The sequence below is a fragment of the Phocoena sinus genome, chromosome 9 (genome assembly GCF_008692025.1).
Source record: "Phocoena sinus isolate mPhoSin1 chromosome 9, mPhoSin1.pri, whole genome shotgun sequence".
NCBI lineage: Eukaryota > Metazoa > Chordata > Mammalia > Artiodactyla > Phocoenidae > Phocoena > Phocoena sinus.
Genome location: NC_045771.1, coordinates 1,796,833 through 1,822,617, shown reverse-complemented (window position 1 = coordinate 1,822,617; position 25,785 = coordinate 1,796,833).

Here is a 25,785-nt window from a genome sequence, read left to right as displayed (position 1 = left end):
ATAATAAAAAAGAAGGAAAAGCACACAAAGAAATATAGGTAAGAAATCAATAAGTATATTCAAGTGCTCTATTTAAATATTTAATACAAAAGAAGGAAGAACAGGAGAACAAAATGGCGGACACGATCCAACCATATCAATAATTACATTAAATATAAATTTACTGATCACTCCAATAAAAAGGCAGCTATGCCCAGATCGGATTTAAAAGCAAAATCTAATGATACACTGTCTACATGAGACACACTTTAGATTCAGAGATACAAAGATGGTAAAAGTGAAAAAAATATGCAAACTTTACACATGAGAGAGCTGGAGTGACTGTGTTCATACCAAATAGTTTTAAAACTACAGAACATTACTCAAGGGACTTCCCTCGTGGTCCAGTGGTAAAGAATCTGCCTTGTGATGCAGAGGACGAGGGTTCGATCCCTGACTGGGGAACTAAGATCCCACATGCCACGGGGCAACTAAGCCCGTGCGCCGCAACTACTGAGCCCGCACGCCTCAACTAGAGAGCCCGTGTGCCACAAACTACAAAGCCCGCGCACTCTGGAGCCCGTGTGCCACAACTAGAGAGAAGCCCACACACCACAACAAAGATCCCGCATGCCACAACAAAGACCCAAAGCAGACAAAAAAAAAAAAAAATTTTTTAACTTTTTTTAAAAAAGAATATTACTCAAGACAAAGAAGCACATTTCATAATGATGAGATGCTCAATACAAAAGAAATACATAATAATTTAGGTATATACGCACCTAGCAATAGAGCTCCAAAATACACGAAACAAAAACTAACAGGAATGAAAGAAGAGATAGGTCACAACTAAAGATTTTATTAGTTTTCTCTCTATAATTCATAGATCAAGTAGCAGAAAAACAGTAAGGATACAGAAGATTTAAACAACACTATCAAACAACTGACAACTATAAAACACTCCCACCCAGCAACAGCAAAATACGCATTTGTTTCAAACACTCACAGAACATTCACCAGGACAGACCATATGCTGAGCCATAAAGCAGGTCTCAACAAATTTTAAAAGACCAAAATCATAAAGAATTTGTTCTCTGACCACAGTGGAATTATATCTTAAATTGATAATAGAAAAATATTCTGGTAAATCCCCAAACATGTAGAAAGTATACAAGATACTTATATATAACCAACAGGTCAAAGAAGAAATCATAAGGAAAAATGTAGCTTCAACAGAATGAAAATGAAAACACAACATATCAAAATTTGTGAGATGTAGCTAATGTAGTGCTTACAGGGAAATTCATCACTAAAAGTTTATGTTAGAAAAGAAGAAAGTCTGTAATAAAGTCTATAATTAGTGACATAAAATTCCACTTTAAGAAGCTAGAAAAATAAGAACAAATAAAACGCAAATTACTTTGGGTTTCTTACGAAAGAAAGAGATACTAAGATTGTGCAGAAATCAATGTAATGGAAAACAGTCAAGTGATGGATAAAAATCAATGAAACCAAGAAATGATTCTCTGAAAATATCAATAAAATTTATAAACCTTCAGCTAACATGGTAGCTGGTAAACAAATGTTCATTTTTGTCATCTGCTTCCCCTTCTAAAGCTCCCATAAGTTGGTTATGATTGACCTCCTAGCTGTCAAAGTTCAAGGTCTTTTCTCAGTCCCCTTCCCCTTGACCAGCATGACCCTGATGGCCACGTTCATTCCTGAGACACCTCCAGCCTCTCCAAACTTCCTTCCCTCTGCTTCTGGCCCACTTTCTCCTCCAGCCCAGAGCTGGGACCTGCCCAACGTTCAGCCTTTCAGCTTGGCTTCCTATAAATTTTTGATCAAAGAACCGACCCACTCAGTTTCACAACACCCACCCTTCAGCCTTACATCTCCACCCATTTCCGAGCCCCGATCACACGGAGCTTCAAACGACCAGCACTCGACACAGCGTCCTCCCTCCCAAGCCAGCTGCGTCAACCGTCTTCGCCACCTCTACCAGCTGGTCACCCACAGCCGGAAACTCACACTTCCTGTGTATCTACCTTACCCCAAAGATGCGGCTGCAAAGACACATGAGGTCCATCTTACTCACTTTTTCACATCTCAGCATCACGAAGACAGTTCTATACACACCGAAAGCAAACCACCACCGTTTCTGAGTGAAAGTGCCTTACCTTCACCTCCGTGGCCGGTGACCCTGTGCTGTGTCTCTTCTGTTTGCTGCTTCCTCTCCTCCCATGCCTGCCGCCGCCTCTCTGGTGTGTCTCGTCTGTGAACCACAGCGGCAGACTATCATGCACACGCTGCTTCCCTTGTTTAGCAGCTGGCCTCCCATTCAACCCATTAACGCTGGAGTCTACGTCCTATCAATCTTCTGAGCCTGGAAAGCCCTTTTCCTATAAGGCAGGACGTGTCCCCACTTGGGGTTTTTCCAGGTATCCTCGGCACCCCTCCCCCGTGCGGCTCCTTTCCTGTGCTGTCCATCTGCCTGCTCGCTCACTCTCCAAACCGTTCCCATCCGGCCTGGGCCAGATCAATAACCTCCCTCCATTAGGGTGCTTTCCCGTCCCCTCAAAGTCCAGACATTTACTGTCTCTACTACTCTTCTCACACACGTGAATATCTCAGGCACGAGAATTTTCTACTTCTAAGAAGATTATAAAGTCCTTGAAGAGGAGGGCAGTGCTTAAATGTGTAGCCCTTACAGCTCCCAGCACAGTCTTCAAGACAAAATAGAGAGGACCTATTGCATCAAATTAAAAGATTGTTGTGGTCTCCAAAGACAAGGAGAACGTAGATGAACAGGGTTGAGAACACAGAGGTGTATTCCTCAGATCTCCCCACTCTGCCTCTTCCATGGAACTTTCATTAAGCTGGGACCTCAGACGTTTTCCCAGAATTAACAACAATTTTGTTTCCATCACATTTGTTTTCCCAAGGAATAGATGCCAGGGTATTACCTTTGCTTATGAAATAAGTTAGAGGAAAACAGCCAGTGCACATGCTTGGCACATCCGGCTTAGGAAACTAAAAAGTGAGCTCAAGTCTGCAGACACCGAAGTGCTCAAAGGAGCCTGACGATTATTAGAGCTCGTGCCTCACAAAAGCCACCATGAGCGATGGGAAGAACGGGCGTGAGTCCCCGAGGGAGAGCCCACCAATAAAAATGCCGGCGGGGTCAGCAGCCACACCAGACAAGGAGAAACTCAGTAACGCAGAAAGAATCAGACAGGCCCAACCCAAGAGCATCCTCCTACCCTGAGAGACGCTCCCGCCAGACCACACGTGCAGGAGGTTCCTTAGAACCCACAGTCGACGTGCTACATCTGTTGGAGGAGCAGGCGAGTGGCTCGGGTCACAAGCCCTGGGGGCCCACAAACCGCAGCTCTTACACCTCCTAGTTGTATAACCTCAGGAAGTTACTCGGTCCCTGCCTCAGTCTCCCTCTAAGAAATGGGGACAGTAATAGTACTTATACATTATAATACACAGGAAAGGTTTGGAGCAGTGCCTGGCACACAGCACGTGCTCGGTAAATGCCCTGCTAATAACGTGGTTATTATTATTTGTGCTTTTCCACTAACACCTGCTGCTCTCCTTCCCCTGTGCAGGCTCCTCGTTCCCACCCAGCCCTTCGGCGCCTTCACCACGTTCCGTGTCATCACCCCCTGGCACTGTCACAGGCAGCTATCTGAACCAGATATGTCCTGAGGACTTTTTCTGTAAGGATTCTGGTGCCTGCACCAGGAACAGCTAGATAAGCAGAACCCCACAGACAGTGTCAACTTAACACGTCTTTTTTCTTAGCATCAATTTACTAGGCATAACATTAAGCCATTTAGGGTCTGAACAACCAAACTCTGAACCCTTATTTTTGCCCATCTGTTGTTCGTTCCTTTTTTTTATCACTCACACATTTTGTTTATAATCCTATTGGACATTGCCTTAGGGTAGACTACCGGAACTGACACTGACATCACCAAGCAGTCTCAACTGCAGGATCCTGTTTTTAAAAACCATCCCCACTTCCTAACTTGCTTTTTCTTACAAATCTATATCCACCGATAGAACTTTAAAACCAAGACCTGTAACTGTCCTCTCTATCCGACCAAAGTGTCAGTCTTCGTGAGAGGTCATTGATTAGTCCACCCGAGCGTCTGTGCCCATTTCATAAATCAAGACTGTTACCTCTCGCAAAGGAGAGCTGCCAGACGCTCGGGTGGACTAATCTTCTCCGAAGTGCAGCACGTTGCAAGGAAATTGTAAAACTCACACGGTGGACAGTCGTCATGTTTCCCCGTCTAGCTTCCTGCCCTGCTCTATGCACCCTACCTCCTCTGGCACCTGGAGGACCATGTAGACAGGAGGGCTAGACGTCCCCTTCCCACTCCAGTCCAGGCAGAGGCTGGGTGTGTGACCACCCCTGCTGGCCGGCCAGCTGAGCGCTCTTTCTGGGAGTTCTGCGTGTGGGTAAGACAGGGGCCGCGTCCCAGCCCAGCCAGCCCTGCCCGTTACCACTGAGGCGGGCCCTGCCTGGGGCTGCTCTGGGGCTCCTCTGCTCAGACCCCTGGGCCCCTGGGCCTCTGTCCCTTCCAAGTCTGCTTTTCAACCTTCAGTCAAACTTGGGAACCTCCATGTCCTTCCAATAAATCCTCCTCTTTGTTCAATCTTAAATAGTCATAGTTTCGTTGTCAACTAAGAACCTTGGCTAATACAATGGTTTGAGGCTGACTGCCCGTTACCATGAATGACCCAACGTTTGCTCGCTCACCAGGCCACACTGTCCCTCCCCACGAGGGCTTTGTGATATGTAGGATGCATGGCGTGTGTGTTACCAAACTCTACCCCTTAGTTGGCCATCTCCACTGGGGGCGTAAGCACTGTCTCTGAGACTGTGACAAGATGGGCCAGGATGACCCCACACAGCTGTGGCTATCACCCCAGGATTATGTCCATTTTGTGCCCTAGAGATAAAGACAAACTAAAACAGACATTTTCTGTGGATCTCCATACCCCCGAACCCCTCTTCCCCTCCACTGCCGCCACCGCCTTAGTCAAGCACACACATACCTCTTGTTTTTTGGACCCAAGTTGAGTCCACTACAGTCCGTCCCCAACGGTTACTGCCCTTGAGAGCAGAGCATACGCAGAGGAGAACCCAGAGTCGGGACAACAGGTCAGCGGCCACTGAGTTATCGACCACCAGGAGCCCCAGGGTGGAGAGGCAGAAATGCAAACAAACTCCTGAGGATCCACAAGGACAGAGCACAGGAAGGTGGCCACTGGCGAGCTCGCTGCAGCAGCCAGACAGAAACCGAGTGGAGGTGAATCCTCAGAAGAGACGGGCTGGGAGCGACAGTCAGGACAACGGCTTGAGGGAAGGACACTCACCCTTGCTCAGTAGGAGGTAATTCAGTTAAAATTAACCATCTTCCTGGGCAATTCTTTTCTTCTTGTTCCACAGATATGGGTGGGAGCCTTTAAAAGGAATCAACCCCAAGCAGAAGCACCCCAGCTAGTAGGTCACCTTCAAATTCCCTCTCTCCAGCCTTTTTCCCTCTGAATCTGTCCCCAGAACAGATGTAATTATCTCAAACTTCCATTCAAAAATCTTTGAAAGCACCCTCACACATTGCTGGAGAAAATGTAAAATGGTTCAGCTGCTGTAGAAAGTAAGTTAGCAATTTCCCAAAGCTAAATATAGAATTGCCATGTGCCTCAGCAATTCTCTTCCAAAAGAACTGAAAACAGGGACTCGAATAAAATCCTTGTACACCAATGTTCACAGCCACCCCACTCACAACAGCCAAAAGGTGGAAATGACCCAAATGTCCACCAACTGACGAATGCACAAACAAAATGTGGTACATCCATACAATGGAATATTACTCGGCCACAGAAAAGAATGAAGTACTGACGCGTTACAACATGGATGGAAACATTATGCTAACTGAAAGAAGCCAGGCACAAAAGGTCACCTATTGTATGATTCCAAAGCAGAAATGCTGGTGGTTGCCAGGGGCTGAGAGTTGCGGGAACAGGGAGTGACTCCGTAGTGGACACAGAGTTTTCTTTCGCAGTGATGAAAATATTCTGGAACTAGATAGAGGTGATGAATATAGTAAGTGTCACTGAATTGTGCACTTTAAAATGGGCACTTTTATGTCACGTGAATTTCACCTCAATAAAGAAAATACATGTTCGTCAATAGACAACAAAGATGTGATACACACATGCACGCAAGCACAGTGGAATACTACTCAGCCGTAAAAAAAGAAGATTCTGCCATTTGCAACAACATGGATGGACTTGAAGGGTATTATGCTAAGTGAAATAAGTCAGACAGAGAAAGACAAACACTGTATGTTATCACCTATATGTGGAATTTTAAAAATAAAACAAATGAATGAGTATAACAAAACAGAAACACATTCACGGATATAGAGGACAAACTAGTGGTTACCAGATGGGAGAGGGAAGCGGGGAAGGACGTGAGAGGGGTAAGGGATTAAGTAGTACAAACTACTAGGTACAGAAGAAATAAGCTACAAGGATCTATTGTATAGCGCAAGGATATCTAGCCAATATTTTATAATAACTTTAAATGGAATATAATCTATAAAAATTTTGAATCACCATGTTGTATACCTGAAACTAAAATAATATTGTAAATCAACTATATCTCAATTAATTAATCAATTAATTTAATTAAATAAAGGCCTAGAGCAGAAGCAAGGAAGGAGGAAAGGGAGGGAGGAAGGGAGAGAGAAAGAATAAAAGGAAAGAAAACACAACCCGGGGAAGTAACATTCCCATTTTACAGATGAGAAAAGGAAGACTAAGAGCTGGGCTACACTCACGTGTAGACCCAGAGGCCCCTCCTAAACATTCACTACAGGCTCTCAAGCCCTCGGCCCGAAGAGGCTAGGGTGAGAGAAGGGAGGGGCTGACTTTCCCACGACAAAATGTGTGTGTGTGTGTGTGTGTGTGTGTGTGTGTGTGTGTGTGTGAGAGAGAGAGAGAGAGAGAGAATTCCATCTGGACCTAGAAAACATTATGGGTCAGACAATAGCTGACCTCTACAGAGGAGCTCTGATGGAAATCACACTCAATTTGGGGAATGAGTTTGCTAAGTTACCTACTATTAACGATACAGAAAAAAGCTTCAGTGTTCGCTACTTACACTGATAACTTCCTCTGATACACGTCCCAGCCTTGTCACAAAGAAAAGTTAGGGTGTGCTGACACATTGCCCTTATTTAGCTTCTATCTTAAATGCAAGGTTTGCCTCCTCTTCGCTCCTTCCCCTTCTATCTGTGCCTTGAACTACTTGAAACTTATTCCATTATGTTACCTTTTTTTAACCTTCTGCCTTCACAGGCCTATTAGTTTTCCAGTATTGAGTACAAGTATTTTTAGCCTCCTAATGCTATTGATTTCGTTACTTTTAATTTGATGATCTGTACTTGACATTTTTTGACCTTATATTCAAAGTCCTCATTACATTCACCTTTAAAAAAAAAAATCATAGCAGAGTTTTCTTTGATAACTGGCCAAATGGTGTCACTAAAGAAAAGCCAGAAGTCAGACACAAAGCTACAAGTACCAAATAGTTTATACTGTAGGAAAACGCAAAGATATGACCGCTAATACTATACAATCCTATCTTTAGACAAACTCATTCTTCTCCATCCTAGTCAAAAACAAAAATGTCAATCTAAGAGCAGAAATATATCAGCAGTGTTTATTATCTGCCAAGTGATAGGGTTATAAATAAAAGTAATTCTGTGCCCTTGTAAAGTATCTTGACACCAGTAAATCATTCTGTTGGGAAGTAGAATTTCATTCCCTGTGCTAGTAATTGTCCCATCCCTTCAAGACAGCTTGTCGGGGAATAGGGACGGAGACTATTCGAATAAAGCCTGTTGGATCCTCGCAGGAGTATCTCTTTACCTTGCACCTATTGTTCAACTTGTGCTTCCCCCGCCCAATATCCAACAATATGCCTTAACCTTTTGACAGCACTGACTTTCCAAGAAATCAACAACCATGAAGGTTCTTTAAGCATTTGTTTTTAATCTCAAGAAATAAAGATGGAAAGAAGTCCACTAACAAATCCATTACTTTAGCAAAGACTGTCAAATAAAAATTACTTCCAGGAGGAATAAATACTGCAAAGGGCAAGAAACTATAAATTGAGAAAAGTTAACAAATATGCAAAATATATATTATAATAAAGAAAGCTGCACCAAATCTCTCAAGACTTCATTAAACTCTGGCAGGGTTTAACTAAGTATGATTACTTATTACAATCGTATTTGTAGAAAGTTAGAATTTCCAAGAAAAAAATTATTCCTTGCGTTTTTGCTATTTCTTTTCGAAGTGAAATAGGTGGCCACTGTATTAATAAATCTTAGCGAATGAATAATGTACAGTGTTTGGAACAGGATGTGGCACACAGTAAGTGCTCAATAAGCACCAGCGAGTCGTAAACGTCTTTAAAATTTCAAATGCCTTCAAACACATTATCTCGTTTGACCTTCAGATGACACTTTGCGGTTGGTCAAATGCCTCAATGCATCCTTTTAAGAAACGTTTCTCAGCATCTCTTCCGTGCAAGGTGCTGTGCCAGGCACACGCACTACGCCTTCAAGGTGCTCACACCCCAGTGGAAAAGATGGGCGTGTAAAAAAAATATTACAAAATAACACGGAAAATGCAAAGAAGGGCTTTTCCCAGGTGAGGAAAAGAGGCCCCGAGAGACAGGGTGATTTGTGAGGGCTCTTCCAAGGACAAGGCCATCTCTACACACACAGCCAAGGCGGGCTGTGAACGCGTGAAGTAAAATCGTGCAAATCCAGCGTAAATCCTGCTCGGCGTTTACACCTGTGCCTGAGCCTCGCCTGGGCAAGTGCCGGATGGCCGAGGAGACCATCACCATGAGGCAGAGGCCGAGAGCACCAGGCGCAGCCCGTGGACCGCCAGCACCTCCGGTCAACGTGGCTCCAGCAGAGGCAGGTCCACGCGGAGCCTTGGAAGCCACGCCCCCTCCGTGGTACAGAGCAAACAGCCTCACGAGACCTGGACGAACCCCGCCTGGATTTGTCTTCTCCCCACCAGGATGCGGGAATGTAAATTACAACTATAACGATCTTCTCCCCACATCCAAACTCCAGGGCCAAAATGAGAGGAGCTGAATTTAAGCATTCTTGTTTATTTCTTCTATTACCAGAAAGTGCTCACCACTTTCTACCTTCCTGGTTTCAGTGGAGGTGACACGGTGCAGTTTTAGGACTGGATTATATCATTTCACGCACTTTTCATTAATTAGTTCATTAATATTTGTCTGGCTCAGCTTAAATCATAAATAGTCATAAGAATCCTATAAAAGCCTCAGAGAGCGCCTGGCTCACACCCAGCAACTACTCAGGACTTCCTCAACTTGAGTAAATTAGAAGGAAGAGCAGAGAAAACGAGAAAGATGCAAATATGGTGGAAGAAGAGACAGGAGACATGCGCTTCCTCCTCAAAAATGGAGAAGCAAAGGCCCCCAAAGAAAACACGTCTGCTAAGGACACACAGAGAAGCATAACATCAGACACTGTGAGGCGTTGCTGTCATTGTGAGACGGCCACAAACACATCAACTGTGTGATCCTACTGCCCGTCTCCCAGCAGTATTAGTAGCAAATTCCCTATAAGTAGAAAGAGCCAGTGACCTATTTTCTGTAATAAAAACGTCAGAGGTGGGGGAGATGTGGTCACAGCAGTGCCACAGAAAAGGGAAGAGACCAGACCCAGTTACGGTGACGCCAACAATGATCACAACAGTTTATGTCGCACCTTAGAAAGATAAAGCCGGGGCCCCTCACTGCTGACTCACTACACTTCACCTCTCCAGGTAAACCTGCATGGAAATGATGGAGACACCATCCCACCACCTGCAGGTACAGAATCAGAAGTTAGGAACACACAGTCAGTAGCCTGCCTTTTCTAGGCACCGTGCCTAAAGAGCTTGCTTTAAGGTAAACCTGACACGTGAAGCAGAAAGCACGTAACCCAACAACACGTAAATCAGGCAGTATGTATTTTCTTCTAAAATAATGCCCCTCATTTCTTGTCATTAGCGAACCCCTCTATTCCATTCGAGCCATTTGTTACGTGTTTCACTGACTATACGTCGGGTCGGGGGGCAACCAGTGAACACAAGGAGTGGGGCCCCCTGCACCACACAGGGCAGACCCCCAACAAAAAGAGGGAAGGAAGGGCTGAGCCCGAACTCTGCAGGGCTGTGGCCGGGTGGCAACCAAGGGAACCACTGGATGGATGGATGGACGGACGGATGGATGGATGGATGGATGAGGTAGCAGTGTGAAGAGCAGCTGCACAGAGAAAGTGGCTCTTGCACTGAGACCCAGGTTGAACAGCGCCTGGATTGGTGAAGAAGCAAAGGGAGGGCAATCCTGCAGCAGAAACACCAAAGACAAAACCACAGGGGGACGAAGAGGACTCGGCAAGCGCCCGGGAAAGCAAGGAAAGCAAGTCACATCAGGAGCCACGGAAACCAAAACTCCACGTAGAAATGCAGAGGATTTTAGGTGACTGTAAGGCCGCCATCACAAAATGCCACGAACTTCGTAGCTCAAACAACAGAAACCGATTGTCTCCTGGTCCTGGAGGCCAGGTGCCAGGGGCTTGGTCCCCTGACACCAAGGGGACCATCTGCTCCCAGCTCTCTCCCTGGCTTGTAGGGGAACATCCTCATCACCATGTGGTGTCCTCTCTGCAAGGCTGCCTCTGTGTCCTTTTTATAAGGACGACAGTCATGTTGGATCAGGGTCACCCTAATGACACCAGTGTCAAGGAGTTTACCACCTATGCTTTCTTCTAAGAGTTTTAAACAGTTTCAGGTCTTACATTCAAGTCTTTAACCCATTTTGAGTTAATTTTTATGTATGGTGTAAGGCAGTGGTCCAGTTTCATTCTTCTACATGTGGCTTCAAGTTTTCCCAATACTATTTATTGAAGAGACCATCTTTACCCCCATTGTATGTTATTGACTCCTTTGTCGTAAGTTAACTGACCGTATAGGCATGGGTTCGTTTCTGGGCTCTGTTCTGTTCCATTGATCTACATGTCTGTCTTTATGCCAATACCATACTGTTTTAATTACTGTGGCTTTGTAATATTGTCTGAAATCAGGGAATGTGATGCTTCCAGCGTTGTTTTTCTTTCTCAAGATTGCTTTGGCTATTCAGAATCCTTTGTGGTTTCATACGAAGTTTAGAGTTCTCTGTTCTATTTCTGTGAAGAATGCCACTGGAATTTTGATAGAGACTGCATTGAATCTGTCAAGTGCTTTGGAATGTACGGACATCATAATATCTGAGTTCATAATAAGAAGTAGAACTAACCTTTCCCAAGTACCGTGTACTAAACGTTGAGGTAAGAGCTTTACCTGCCTGCCCCATGGAGACTCTCAGCGACACTATTAAATGGGCCCTTTTATGCTCTCCATCTTCCATTCAGGCAAATGGAGCTTTGGGTCACTCACCCACTTAGTGGCCGAATGAGGACTCTGTCCCCATGGCCCGACTGTCCAGCCTCTATGGCAACCTCACGCACAAAACGAAATCTGCTTTCAGAATCATGACCCGGACAAACTGCAAGATTCTTAGTCACACAAGAAAGATTGAATCTCCCCCACCAGTTATTGATTCCTTTAACAAAAATAACAGCAGAGTTCATATGTCTGACAAGGACTTTCAAAACTAAGGAAGAAAAAGAATACAGGGCCTGGTCAGTGCTTGCGCTACCAGCAGGTGGGGAGGGGCACACCCCCAAGTTCTGGATAAACAAGGTTTTATGGCAACACTGGACTCCATGGTTAAGCTTCCTTATGTCAGCTCCCCTCTCTTTACACTTTGTAAGAATTTGAATAATTTTGATCCCAAATAGGCTCTGGTGGCCCATGAATCTCTCAAGATGATTAAATAAGGTTACCAGTTAAATCTTAACATTAAAAACTGTGTCTCCAACTAAAGGAAGTTATTAATAACTAGATTTGTTGCCTTTTTCCCCCTTGAAATTCTGACTCTTAAAAACAAAATAAGTATTACTGTCATCATCACCCATTGTTGCTCTAAATGGCCATGTACCAGGCTTTACAAGTGGGTTTTCAATTTACAGGCTTGGTTTACTGGTGCTAGTTTTGTGTCCCAATTTCACCTCCTTCATGGAATATTAATAATTCCATGTATTTATCATAATAGCTTCAAAATTCTACTTTATTATACACAGTTTGACTTAGAGGGCCTGACAGTACAATACTTTTGCAAAATCTGAACGGTAGATTGAAGGATGGTACAACTCCATGTTTCTAGAAACAGCTTAGTCTGAGGTTACAGAGGAGGAGTAGCAGTGAGAAGGGTATTCAAGCATGAGAAAGTCAGAAAAGGAACTATTACAGAGATGAAGGGTAAATGTCAACCTTGTATTACACCTAAAAATAGACTTTTCAAAGGCACCTGGAGGATCATCTAATACAACATTTTCTAAGCATTTTTCTGAAACATTAGGTTCACAGAATGTTAAAGGACATCATAAAAACTAAAAAGGTGGGGGGGGGGATCAATAGACAAATCATTACAGGAAATTCTGAGTTTAACCAAATTAACGGTAATTCAGAGCATTAAAGACACTGTGCTTCTCCAAGTGGGAGATAAAATGTTCACTGTTTCCCAAATTTATTTGAGATTCCTTTTCTGTGGAGCATCTTAAAGGCTTGATGCTTTAAAGGAGACAGTTGGGAACCCCTCATCAAGTGGAATCTGTCTCCACTGAGATGGAGCAAGGAACGGGGTATCTGTGGCAGTCCCAGGGCTGGAGGGCAGGTCTCCTGCTTCCCCATCTGGTCCTCCATAAACAGTGTGCCTTGCAGCCTCCACTGAGCCACGTGTATTTTATCATTATTTCTGTACACAGAATTAACCGTGTATAAGTAGTCTCCATACATAGCCTCTTTACTGCCACACTTACTGAAATCCTGGAGGCACCGTATCAATCACCCACCTATTCACATCAAAAACTGCTATGGCTTATTGAGCACTTACTACGTGGCAGGCACCACCCTAAACGTTTCTACGACTACTAGAAGGACTACTATCATCCCCATTTTCCAAGCTAGGAAAGTGAGCCTTAAGACTGCCCAAGGTCAGTAAGAAAGCAGCAGACAGAGATTCAAGCTCAACCCATGCCCTTAATCACCACACACACACACACACACACACACACACACACACACACACACACACACGAGAGACTGCCTCTCGGGTTTAGCACTCAATAAACGTTAATGATAGCGGGTGATGAGTGACACAAGATTAAAGCATCGGGAAAGGGTGTTAGAAACAAGGAAAAGGTGTCACCAAGGTGTGGAGGTGTGTTCATTTTGTCTTAAGCGCACTGCAAGCCTGAGCTAATCATTAAAAGACCTTGGTTTTGTCCTGAATATTGCCTTTCTACCCGGCTGGGCTCCTCTTCCTCTGAAATTATGCCAGTGGGAGGTGTTCCCCAAAGACTGCTGTCCCCTGGCCTTAATGTCTCTGATTTTTGATCTAACGTCAAATTCTTCAAGGAAGTAAAGGATGCAAGATATTTCCCAGAAAAACAGCAGCAAGAGAAGCCAGGTGCCTTATGCCATAAATTTTACCTTGAAAAAGCCCCAGACTTCCTTTTAAGCAGTAAATTAATCAAAATTATAAACTGGCATTCCTCCTGATGCTTTACTTACTATTCAAAAGGGAAGAAGAAGGTTTTCTCAGTTATTGAGCAACAATTATGATCTGCGACTACCAGATATTCCAAGCATTACGTCAGCTTTCTGTGCCATAAAAAGGGCGTACGACACTACCTCTAGCCTTTGGGGGCTAAAATTTAGTTGCAGAGATCAGAAACCCAGAACATGTCAAAATACAGAATTCAAGGTGTGCCAGATTTCACAAGAAAAATTGTTCCGGCAAATGTCGCATTTCTGAGTTAAGCCACAGAAACTGGAGCTAAGCTGAAGGGGTCACTGTGGGCTCGAGAAGTGATGGAGGCAAAACTGGGGGGACCGGGAGGGCCGTGGGGGGCTCTGACGCCCCCAGAACCAGGGGCTCATTGAGGGTAACGGTTACCAGACCACACCTCCAGCCAGGGTCCATAAGGTGTGACTTTTCTCCCCGGCTTCCATTTTTATGCCCTTCCTACACTGGGGACCGCTTTCTGTGAGATCACGGGGGTGCCTGTTCGACCCCCAAACACAAAGGCTTCTCTCAAATGATATGAAATCTGATGGAGTGAGGATCAATGTGGACAGCCCTACCTTCTTCACCTCTGAGAAACCCCATTTCCACATAAAAACAACGCCTGAAGTTAGTGAAGTGCATTCAGTTTTCAAGGGGACTCATGACTGTTTTCTCATATTCTCACAATGTTCCCATTAAGACAGGAAATACGGGTATCATTATAATTATTTAGCAAGTAAAAGGGAAAAAATGAGGCCCGGACTGCTAGAGACAGAGCGAAAGTGATCCATCAAATTGAGGGGGCAGTTGGCAAATGCGAACACGGCCTGAATATTTGATGGTGATGGTTAATCTTGTTTGGCGTGATAATGGCGTTGTGTTTACACAGGAAAATAGCCTTGTTTTGGAAGGATATACGCTGAAGCTCTGGAGGATTAAGTGCCCTGATGTCCAGAGCACCTATAATTTACCTTACGATGCTTCAGCAAAAATGTTACGTCAACACGTTAACAACTGCTGAAAGTAGGCGGTGGCCGTCCAGGCATTTCCATTACCCTATTATTCGTTTTTATACTTGGAATTTTTTATGATAAATATAACAAAAAATAAAGTAAGCCATTCGTAATGTTTAATTCGCACACATCCTCCAGGTATCATTACGTATAAACCATGGAAGTGGATCCCAAGACCTAGTGAACTTCATAGTGTTTGCTGGGCGGCAGGAAGGAAAACGCACGCGTCTAAGTTCCCTACGTTATCAGTACTCAATGCGTTGCAGGAGGAACGAAGAACAATGCCGCTGGGGTCCAGATAGAGCAGCGTCTCCGCTGGCCACCCCTGCCTTGAGGAAGCAGCCCGTCCAACCAGACAAAGGCCTGCCCTTGAGACTGACGTGCCAGCAGCTCTCAGAAGGGCTGCCAAGGCAAACAGGGCCAGCCTTGCCCTCCGGTCACAGCCTCTGCCTTCCCTGCTTGTTCAATACTTTTACTCCTAACCTCGGACTCGCCACGGCCTCCCCTCGTTTCCCGCTCCGCTCTGGGCCCCCGGCTGCACCAGCTCGTCCGCAGACGCTGCCGCTGCCTGACCAAGCCGCTGAAAACCAGGGTTCGCATCGTCTCGGCCTCGCTGCCTGCTCCATCAAAGGGACTAACCAGAAAACTCCACGCAACACAGGCGGCGGCAGCCACATCTGCTCCGGGAGACTAGTGTCCTGCCCGCTTAGCAGTTCGTGATCCCAAGGACACACTCAGAGCTCCCTGCCGCTGGTTTCAGACGCACTCCCCAGGTCTATCTCCGCCTGAAGTTACTGCCTAATCGGAACCAAAGGCCATGGTGCACATGCGTACGAGTGTGTTTACAAAGGGTGTGGCTGTGTGCGCGTGTGCTCTGCGACGGGTGTCGTGTGATGTGTGTGCCCAGGTTATGCGTGAGCAAGTGTGCGTGAAGGCTCACGTTGCTCTGGCACAAGAAGCAGGCTTGTCACCTCTCCCCGCCTGGACCAGATTGATGTGTCGGGGAAAATAACCGGAAGCGCTGACAGTGTTAGAAGTGTTACGCTGCCATCTTATACCTACTTGTTGCTATTTACGCTTTACTAACGGTGACCAAAAAACAGAGACCCATTACCTTTGTCTTTACTGGTTGAAAGTGAAGAATATATGTATACAGCTGTATACCATTTTATTTTTTAAACAGTAATTTTATTTTACTGTTTTTCCCTGTGCTATACAGTAGGTCCCGGTGGTTACCCATTTTAAATGTAGCAGTGAGTACATGTCAATCCCAGACTCCCTAACTATCCCTCCTCCCACACTTCCCCCTTGGTGACCGTAAGTTCGTTCTCTAAGTCTGTGAGTCTGTTTCTGTTTTGTAAATAAGTTCATTGGTATCATTTTTTTTAGAGTCCACATATTTGTCTTTCTCTGACTTACTTCACTTAGTGTGATAATCTCTAGGTCCATCCATGTTGCTGCAAATGGCATCATTTCATTCCTTTTTATGGCTGAGTGATATTCCACTGTACATGTGCACCACATCTCCTTGATCCATTCACCTGTCAATGGACATTTGGGTTGCTTCCATGTCCTGGCTATTGTAAATAGTGCTGCTATGAACACGGGGGTGCATGTATCCTTTCAAACCATGTTTTTCTCTGGATTTATGCCCAGGAGTGGGATTGCTGGATCATATGATAGCTCCATTTTTAGTTTCTTAAGGAACCTCCATATAAAATAGTAATTTTAAGCAGTAATAATGGATGACTTAAGATCAATTTCTTTTTCATGAAATATGGTTAATTACGAGTCCATATTATATGCTACCTGAGGTGACTGAATCACTAAAAATACTGAGTTTAAAAATGTGTTTCCTTTGTTTCAGTCCCAGGAAGGTCTACATGCTGTAATGGTCACTGCGTGTACCCTGTGCTGGGTACAGCAGACATTTGTGGAAAGAATGAGTAAATGAATGGGCTTGGGTACGTCCCAAGAATGGCCAGTTGCCAGGGTCCACACGCCATATCACTCATGCTGGTGGTCAGTCTGCTTGGGCCACCCTCCCTCCCAAATCACCACAGACTGGGCTGGGCCGTGTATGTACCTGAACCTTGTTTCTCACTGTTCTAGAGGCCAGGGCAGGTGAGGGGTCCTCAGAGGCCTCTCTCTGTGGCTTGCAGACGGCTACCTTCCTGCTGCCTCTCCACACGGCTGCCTCTTCGCATGTCCAGCCCAGCTGTCATGTCCTCTTCTTCGAGGACACCAGTCACAGGGGATTCACCTCATGGAACTTAAGCATCTCTGTGAAGGCCTGACTCCAAGTAGAGTCACATCATGAAGTACTGGGGCCAGGACCCAACGTATGGATCTGGGGGCACAGTTCAGCCGTAACAGGCAGATGTGGGCCAGCTGAACTTCTCTTCCCTAGAGGTAAACTGGGACACAGAAAGCTCTGGATTCTTGAGAGTAGGGTTTGAACCACAGGTCCAGGAATCATTCACAGCTCACTGAGTTAGTGATAAAAGTAGAAAAGCAGAAAAAATTGTCAGTAAACACTGCACTATAGTGGGTGGATTGGGATGTGTGCCCAAGTGCTGGATAGGACAGGACTTCACGGTGAGACTCGGAAGCTGGGCTTCTGCTCCTGGGATTCTGGAACAGGAGCTGATGAGGGAAAAGGCGTGGTCGAGGAAGACCCTGCTGTTTAGAAAGGAGGTCGCGCTGGGAAAATGAGTGTTTCTACGTAAAGCTGTAGTCAGGAACGTGTGGGCGGGCATCTCCACTAAGTCCTTAGCACACTCCCCGCCACCCCCAAGGGGCAGAAATCTCTGTCTGCTCTCCTCCAAAGTGTGCCGGAAAACAAGTTCTCCTATCCCGACCAAATGACCAAATGACGCTGTCCATGTCTGAAAGCAAACAGCCACAGCCCAAGTCAGCGAATAGCGTGGGGCCTCAGACACTGGAGACGGAAGGAGGGGACTGGGAAGAGGGGGCCATCCCGCACCACGTGCTGCACTGGACAAACTTACCCAGGACGGACCCCGTGAGCCAGGGCCTGGGCTTTGCTGACCGAGGGCCCCCATTCCCACCTTCACCAATGAGGCTCTCTCCAAGGACTTTCTAGATTTTTTAATTATCGGGTTGAATTCACTCTCTCCTCTCATTGGAAGTACTTGTAAGAGATTCTCTTCTGATTAATACTCGTAAGTTCATGAGAGAACAAAAAATTTTTCAATACTTCCAAAATAAACTATAATTTTAATTTTCATGTCTCAATAATTCAGCCCTTAAGAAAAAAAAATCCTGACAGTTTTCTAGATGGGAATAATTTCCTCTTTAATGATCTTTGCTGCCATCTTGGTTTCAGAAGGCAGTGTTGAGAGTGGCCACAAGCCACATGAATACTCTATGCATCTGACTGCCATGCAGAGAGTCAACACTGAGCGCGGGTGCCTTTCAGACCAGTGACATGATAGGCCTTATTTTTTTATTATGTCAGTTACAGGTGTACAGTATAGTGAGTGATTCATAATTTTTAAGGGCTCCCATTCCTATACACTAACAACGAAAGATCAGAAAGAAATTAAGGAAACAATCCCATTTACGATTGCAGCAAAAAGAATAAAATACCTAGGAATAAACCTACCTAAGGAGGCAAAAAGACCTGAAATCAGAAAACTATAAAACACTGATGAAAGAAATCAAAGATAACATAAACAGATGGAGAGATATACCATGCTCCTGGATTGGAAGAATCAATATTGTGAAAATGACTCTACTACCCAAAGCAATCTACAGCTTCAATGCAATCCCTATCAAATTACCAATGGCATTTTTCACAGAACTAGAACAAGAAATTTTACAATTTGTATGGAAACACAAAAGACCCCGGATAGCCAAAGTAATCTTGAGAAAGAAAAACAGAGCTGGAGGAATCAGGTTCCCTGACTTCAGATTATACTACAAAGTTACAGTACTCAAGACAGTATGGTACTGGCACAAAAACAGAAATATAGAACAATGGAACAGGATAGAAAGCCCAGAGATAAACCCACGCACATATGGTCACCTTATCTTTGACGAAGGAGGCAAGAATATACAATGGAGAAAAGACAGGCTCTTCAATAAGTGGTGCTGGGAAAAATGGATAGCAACATGTACAAGAATGAAATTAGAACACACCCTAACACGATACATAAAAAATAAACTCAAAATGGATTAAATACCTAAATGTAAGGCCAGACACTATCAAACTCTTAGAGGAAAACATAGGCAGAGCATTCTATGACATAAATCACAGCAAGATCCTTTTTGACCCACCTCCTGGAGTAAGGGAAATAAAAACAAAAATAAACAAATGGGACCTAATGAAACTTAAAAGCTTTTGCACAGCAAAGGAAACCATAAACAAGATGAAAAGACAACCCTCAGAATGGAAGAAAATATTTGCAAATGAAGCAACTGACAAAGGATTAATCTCCAAAATATACAAGCAGCTCATGCAGCTCAATATCAAAAAAACAAACAACCCAATCCAAAAATCGGCAGAAGACCTAAATAGACATTTCTCCAAAGAAGATATACAAATTGCCAACAAACACATGAAAGAATGCTCAACATCTCTAATCATTAGAGAAATGCAAATCAAAACAACAATGAGGTATCATCTCACACCAGTCAGAATGGCCACCATCAAAAAATCTACAAAGAATAAATGTTGGATAGGGTGTGGAGAAAAGGGAACCCTCTTGCAGTGTTGGTGGGAATGTAAATTGATACAGCCACTATGGAGAACAGTATGGAGGTTCCTTAAAAAACTAAAAATAGAACTACCATACGACCCAGCAATCCCACTACTGGGCATATACCCTGAGAAAACCATAATTCAAAAAGAGTCATGTACCACAATCTTCATTGCAGCTCTGTTTACAATAGCCAGGACATGGAAGCAACCTAAGTGTCCATGACAGATGAATGGATAAAGAAGATGTGGCACATATATACAATGGAATATTACTCAGCCATAAAAAGAAACGAAACTGAGTTATTTGTAGTGAGGTGGATGGACCTAGAATCTGTCATACAGAGTGAAGTCAGTCAGAAAGAGAAAAACAAATACCGTATGCTAACACATACGTACAGAATTTTAAAAAGCGGTACTGTTAAACCTAGTGGCAGGGCAGGAACAAAGACGCAGACCTAGAGAATGGACTTGAGGGCGCAGTGGGGGAAGGGGAAGCTGGAATGAAGTGAGAGAGTGGCATGGACATATGTACACGACCAAGTGTAAAATAGCTAGCTAGTGGGAAGCAGCCGCATAGCACAAGGAGATCAGCTCGGTGCTTTGTGACCACCTGGAGGGGTGGGATAGGGAGGGTGGGAGGGAGACCCAAGAGGGAGGAGATATGGGGATCTATGTATACATATAGCTGATTCACTTCGTTGTACAGTAGAAACTAACATAACATTGTAAAAGCATGTCTACTCCAATAAAGATGTGAAAGAAAAGAAAAAAAGAAAAGAAAAAAATTTTTGAAGGGCTCCATTTATAGTTATTAGACAATATTAGCTATCTCCCTCACGTTCCACAATGTATCCTTGTAGCTTATTTTATACCTAATAGTTTGTACCTCTTAATCCCCTAGAGAGACCTTATTTTTAAGTGCTTTGGGACTGGAGTTTCAGAATGTCATAGATTTCAGAGCAGGAAGAGGTCTCAAAGCTCAGGTAAAGTCTTTTGAAGTTGAGAACTGCTTCTGCAGGCAGAACAGAAGTGGTTAGATGATGGAGGGAAATATACAAAGGATGCGACCACACAGGGTCCCAGACAGCCTTCCACACTGGGCAGCATGCCATCCGTGACACTGTCGGCACCGTCAGCTCCGTCGGCTCCGTAACCTTGGACACTCTCTCCCACACTGCCGAGCAGCCCTCCACCCTCCTCTGCTCCGCTCTGTGCCGTCCACGACATCACAGAAATGCATCCCCCGCCCCCGTGGCTTCTGGCTTCTGGCTGAGTCCTGGGAGACTCGGGAGACAGATGCCTACATAGCCGCGGGAAGGCGCCTCCCCCAGACAGCCAGCGCCCCTCCTGGCCCTGGCTACCGGCTCCCTGCTGGGACAGGTCTCTGGGTGCTGCAACGTCCCAGGTTTGTCCCCCGGACTCAGCCCCACTTTACTAACCCATTCACTGACGTCTCTGCATTTGCATCCTGCTTCTGCCAGGACCCCAGCCCGCAAGAGGCTGATGAGGGAAATAAGGAAGAGGTTTCATCAAACAATCGACCGTGTTCTCATCACTTCACTGCAGATAAGACGGTTTCAATACTTAAAGATGTAGCACCATAGGCCTTACTAACCCGAACCCAAGAAAATGAAGCCATCACTGCCACAGTCTAACGTCCTCCAATGGCTCATCTCAGGCACCCAGGGTCCCCGGCACGGTCACCCCTTCCATCACGATGTCCTCAGCATGGCGACGCGTCTGTCACACAGGACTCAGAGACACGCCGGCCCTGTAGCCACACCCTGGGAAAGGGGGTCAGCAAGGGCAAACAGCCCCTGGGAGCCTGCTTCCTCCGCTGCCACATCACCACGTGGTCTGCATTACGTGGAACGACACCACATCCTCTTAGGAAGAGCAGCTAAAAGTAACGGCAGCCCGGCCTCCAACTGGACCTCCCTGCCTTCAGCTCAATTTAAGGAGCTCCTAATAGCCCAGCATTCACAAAACCAGGGCCACCCGAACAGCCTTTTCTACATAAGGCTAGAGACAGTAAGAAGTCAGTTGTGATTTGATTTTAATAAACTGGAAAATGCATTTTTTTAAAAACCAAAGAACCTAATAACAGGGTGAAATAAAGAATTCACTACTTCTAGGAGCTAAAAATAGTCTCCTAGAGAAAAAACTCTCCAGCAGTTGATTTAGTAGGAAAAGAGATTTTCATTTAAAGCAATGAGTCTCAAATTTCTGATTTTCCTATGAACTCTTTATGAATCATTTAAGACCTACCAAGATACTTCTGCTCCAAATCCTCTTGAGCCATTTAGGGAATGATATGCCATTGACCTTCATCATGTGTGCTGACGATTTTCTGAATTTCTTCTTCTTTGTCTTCCCATCAGAAAGACTCATCCACCATCAAAGTTTCCAGATCACGAGCTAACCTCGTTACAGTTGGCAATGGCATTATAACACGCTCTGACAACAAAACAAAACTTCATCTGAGACCAAACATAAACGTAGGTCGTGAAAGATGTTTCCTGGGCAGGACTGGAATTCCCCTCATTAGCAGGTAATTCTCCTAATCTGCCCAGAATGCATTACGCTGTACTCCAAAACACCTTAGTATTTCTCCTTTCCCTGGGTGCTTTATTCTTTTTCCTACTGTTGTTTTCTTTTGAGGCACTAGATTTTGAACATGTGACGAGACAGCGTCACCTAGTGGAGAGAATGTCGGAGAAGTCAAGATACGTCAGGGTCATTGCATTTTTTTATGTCTTGATTTTCTCAACTACAGAATGGGGTGAACACACCATGACAGTCTACTTCCTACATACATTACAGAGGCAACTGAAATTAACCTAGGAAGGACTTCTAACTTCTCCAAAAAAAGACAGAGCTAGCCAAGTCTCTGATTCTACAGCTCCCCATGCGTGATATTCTCAGTTCAGAAGTGGCTTAAGACTCTCTCTGCCCTTCAGATGGAGAGGGAGGGTGTAAAATAGGTCTATGTGGGCTCTCTGTCCTTCCCCTCCAGTAGCTGATATCCCCACCCCTCTGTCCGCTCTAGTCCCTCTGGAGGTCTTAGCAGATGTCAGTGCTATTTCTCTGAGGTTTTTCTTTTTTTTTTTTTTTTTTTTTTTTAACATTTCAATAGCAAATTACGGAAAACCTCCAATGTATCTAATGCTGGAATTTCAAAATCTCTCACAGGAAGTTCGGCAGGTCTTTGGGAGTCTTCCAAGACATACTTCGGTCTACCTCCAGTGCAGACACCTCTGTCCTGCCTCCCTGGAGTCAAGCCCTTTCTGAAGAGAATGTTCTGGCCCTACCCACAAAATTAAAACTTGAACATTAGACAAAGTCTAATACAGCAGAGGTTGCTGTAATAAAACACCACAGATTGGGCAGCTTATAAAGAACAGAAATTTATTGCTCGTGGTTTTTAGAGGCTGGGAATCTAACACCAAGGTGTCAGCACACTCAGTGTCTGGTGAGGACCCGCTTCCTGGTTCATAGTTGGTGCCTTTTCCCTGTGTGTTCACATGGAAGGAGGAGGAAGTGAGCTCTGTGGGGCTCTTTTTATAGGGGTGCTAATCCCATTCATGAAGCTCCACCCTCATGTCCTAATTGCCTCCCAAAGGCTCCACCTCCAAATACCAACACCTTGGGGGTTAGGATTCAACATGTAAATCTGTGGGGGACACAAACATTCAGATCACAGCAAGAGGCAACATTTTGATGGAAATATTTTCCACAGGAGGATGCCCAGAGTTCTGCCTGGCTATAAATTCACTTCGGTCTGGAGAAGATTTATGGCCATGCTTCATGACTTAAACCAGCCCCCATCAGTGCACTTCCAGTCAACTCAGCATGGAGCCTATGTCTGCACCACTTCTATCTCTTTAGGACACTCATCAGCACAGGAACGTCCTCCAGGATAGATCACATGCTAGGCCACAAAACAAGTCTCAATAAACTTAAGAAAACTGAAATCTTATCAAGCATCTTTTCCAACCACAATGCTATGAGACTAGAAACCAACTAAAAGAAAAACACTGCAAAAACCACAAACACATGGAGGCTAAACAAAATGTTTCTAAACAACAAATAAGGCACTGAAGAAATCAAAGAAGAAATTGTTTTAAATACCTGGAGACAAATGAAAACCCAACTATCCAAAATCTATGGGATGCAGCAAAAGCAGTTCTAAGAGGGAAGTTTATAGCGATACAAGCCCATGTCAGGAGATAAGAAATATCTCAAGCTAACCTTACACCTAAAGGAACTAGAAAAAGATAAACAGACAAAACCCAAAGAAATCATAAAGATCAGAGCAGAAATAAAAACTAAAAAAAAAAAAAAAAAAAGAAAAGAGCAATGAAACTAAGAGCTGGTTCTTTGAAAAGATGAACAAAACTGATAAACCTTTAGCCAGACTTATCAAGAAAAAAAGACAGAGGGTCCAAATCGATAAAATCAGAAATGAAAGAGAAGTTACAACCATCACTTCAGAAATACAAATGATCATAAGAGATTATTACAAACAATATATACCAATAAAATGAACAATCAGAAGAAATTAATAATATTTCTAGAAATATACAATCCCCTAAGGCTGAATAAGGAAAAAGCAGAAAACATGAACAGACCAATTACCAGAAATGAAATGGAATCAGTAATTTTTAAAACTCCCAACAAACAAAAGGTCAGGAACAGAGAGCTTCACAGGTAAATTCTACCAAGCATTTAAGGAAGAGTTAACACCTATACTTCTCAAACTATTCCAAAAAATTGAAGAGGAACAAATGCTTCCAAACTCATTCTACAAGGCCAGCATCACTCTGACACCAAAACCAGACAAAGACACCACAAAAAAAGAAAATCAAAGGCCAATATGACTGATGAACATAGACACAAAAATTCTTGACAAAATATTAGCAAACTGAATTCAACAATACATTAAAAAGGTCATACACCATGGTAAAGCAAGATTTATCTCAGGGATGCAAGGATGGTTCAATATCTGCAAATCAGTCAATGTGATGCACAACATAAACAAATTGAAGAATAAAAATCATATGATCATCCAGATACAGAAACATCTTTTGACAAAATTCAACATCCATTTATGATAAAAACTCTCAATGAAAGTGGGTATAGAGGGAACATACCTCAACATATAAAGGCCATATATGACAAACCTACAGCCAACATCATACTCAATGGTGAAAAGCTGAAAGCATTTCCTCTAAGATCAAGAACAAGATAAGGATGCCCACTCTTGCCACTTTTACTCAGCATGGTTTTAGAAGTCCTTGCCACAGCAATGAGACAAGAAAAATAAATAAAGGAAATCCAAATTGAAAAGGAAGAAGTAAAACTGTCACTGTTTATGGATGACATGATACTCTATATAAAAAATCCTAAAGATGCCACCAAAAAACAAAAACTATTAGAACTGATAAATGAATTCAGTGAAGTTGCAGGATACAAAATTAACATACAGAAATCTGTTGTGTTCCTATACACTAACAACAAACTATCAGAAAGAGAAATTAAGAAAACAATCCCATTTACAATTGTATCAAAAAGAATAAAATACCTAGGAATAAATCTAACCAAAGAGGTAAAAAACTATAAGTGTCTCTGTAAGACACTGATGAGAGAAACTGAAGACAACACAAACAGATAGAAATAAATACTGTGTTCGTGGACTGGAAGAATTAATATTATTACCATGACCATATTCGCCAAGGCAATTTACAGATTCAATGCAATCCCTATCAAAATGCCAATTACATTTTTCATAGAACTAGAACAAATAACTCTATAATTTATATGGAAACACAAAAGGCCCTGAATAGCCAAAACAATATTCAGAAACAGCAAAGCTGAAGGTATCACATGCCCTGATTTCAAACTATACTACTAAGCTACAGTAATCAAAACAGTATGGGCTTCCCTGGTGGCACAATGGTTGAGAGTCTGCCTGCCAATGCAGGGGACACGGGTTTGTGCCCCGGTCCGGGAAGATCCCACATGCCGCAGAGCAGCTGGGCCCGTGAGCCATGGCCGCTAAGACTGCACGTCCAGAGCCTGTGCTCTGCAACGGGAGAGGCCACAACAGTGAGAGGCCCGCGTACCGCAAAAAAAAATAATAAAAATAAAAGCAGTATGGTACTGGCACAAAAACAAACACACAGACCAATGGAACAAAATAGAGAGTCCTGAAACAAACCCAAACTTATATGGTCAATTAATCTATGACAAAGGAGGCAAGAATATACAATGGG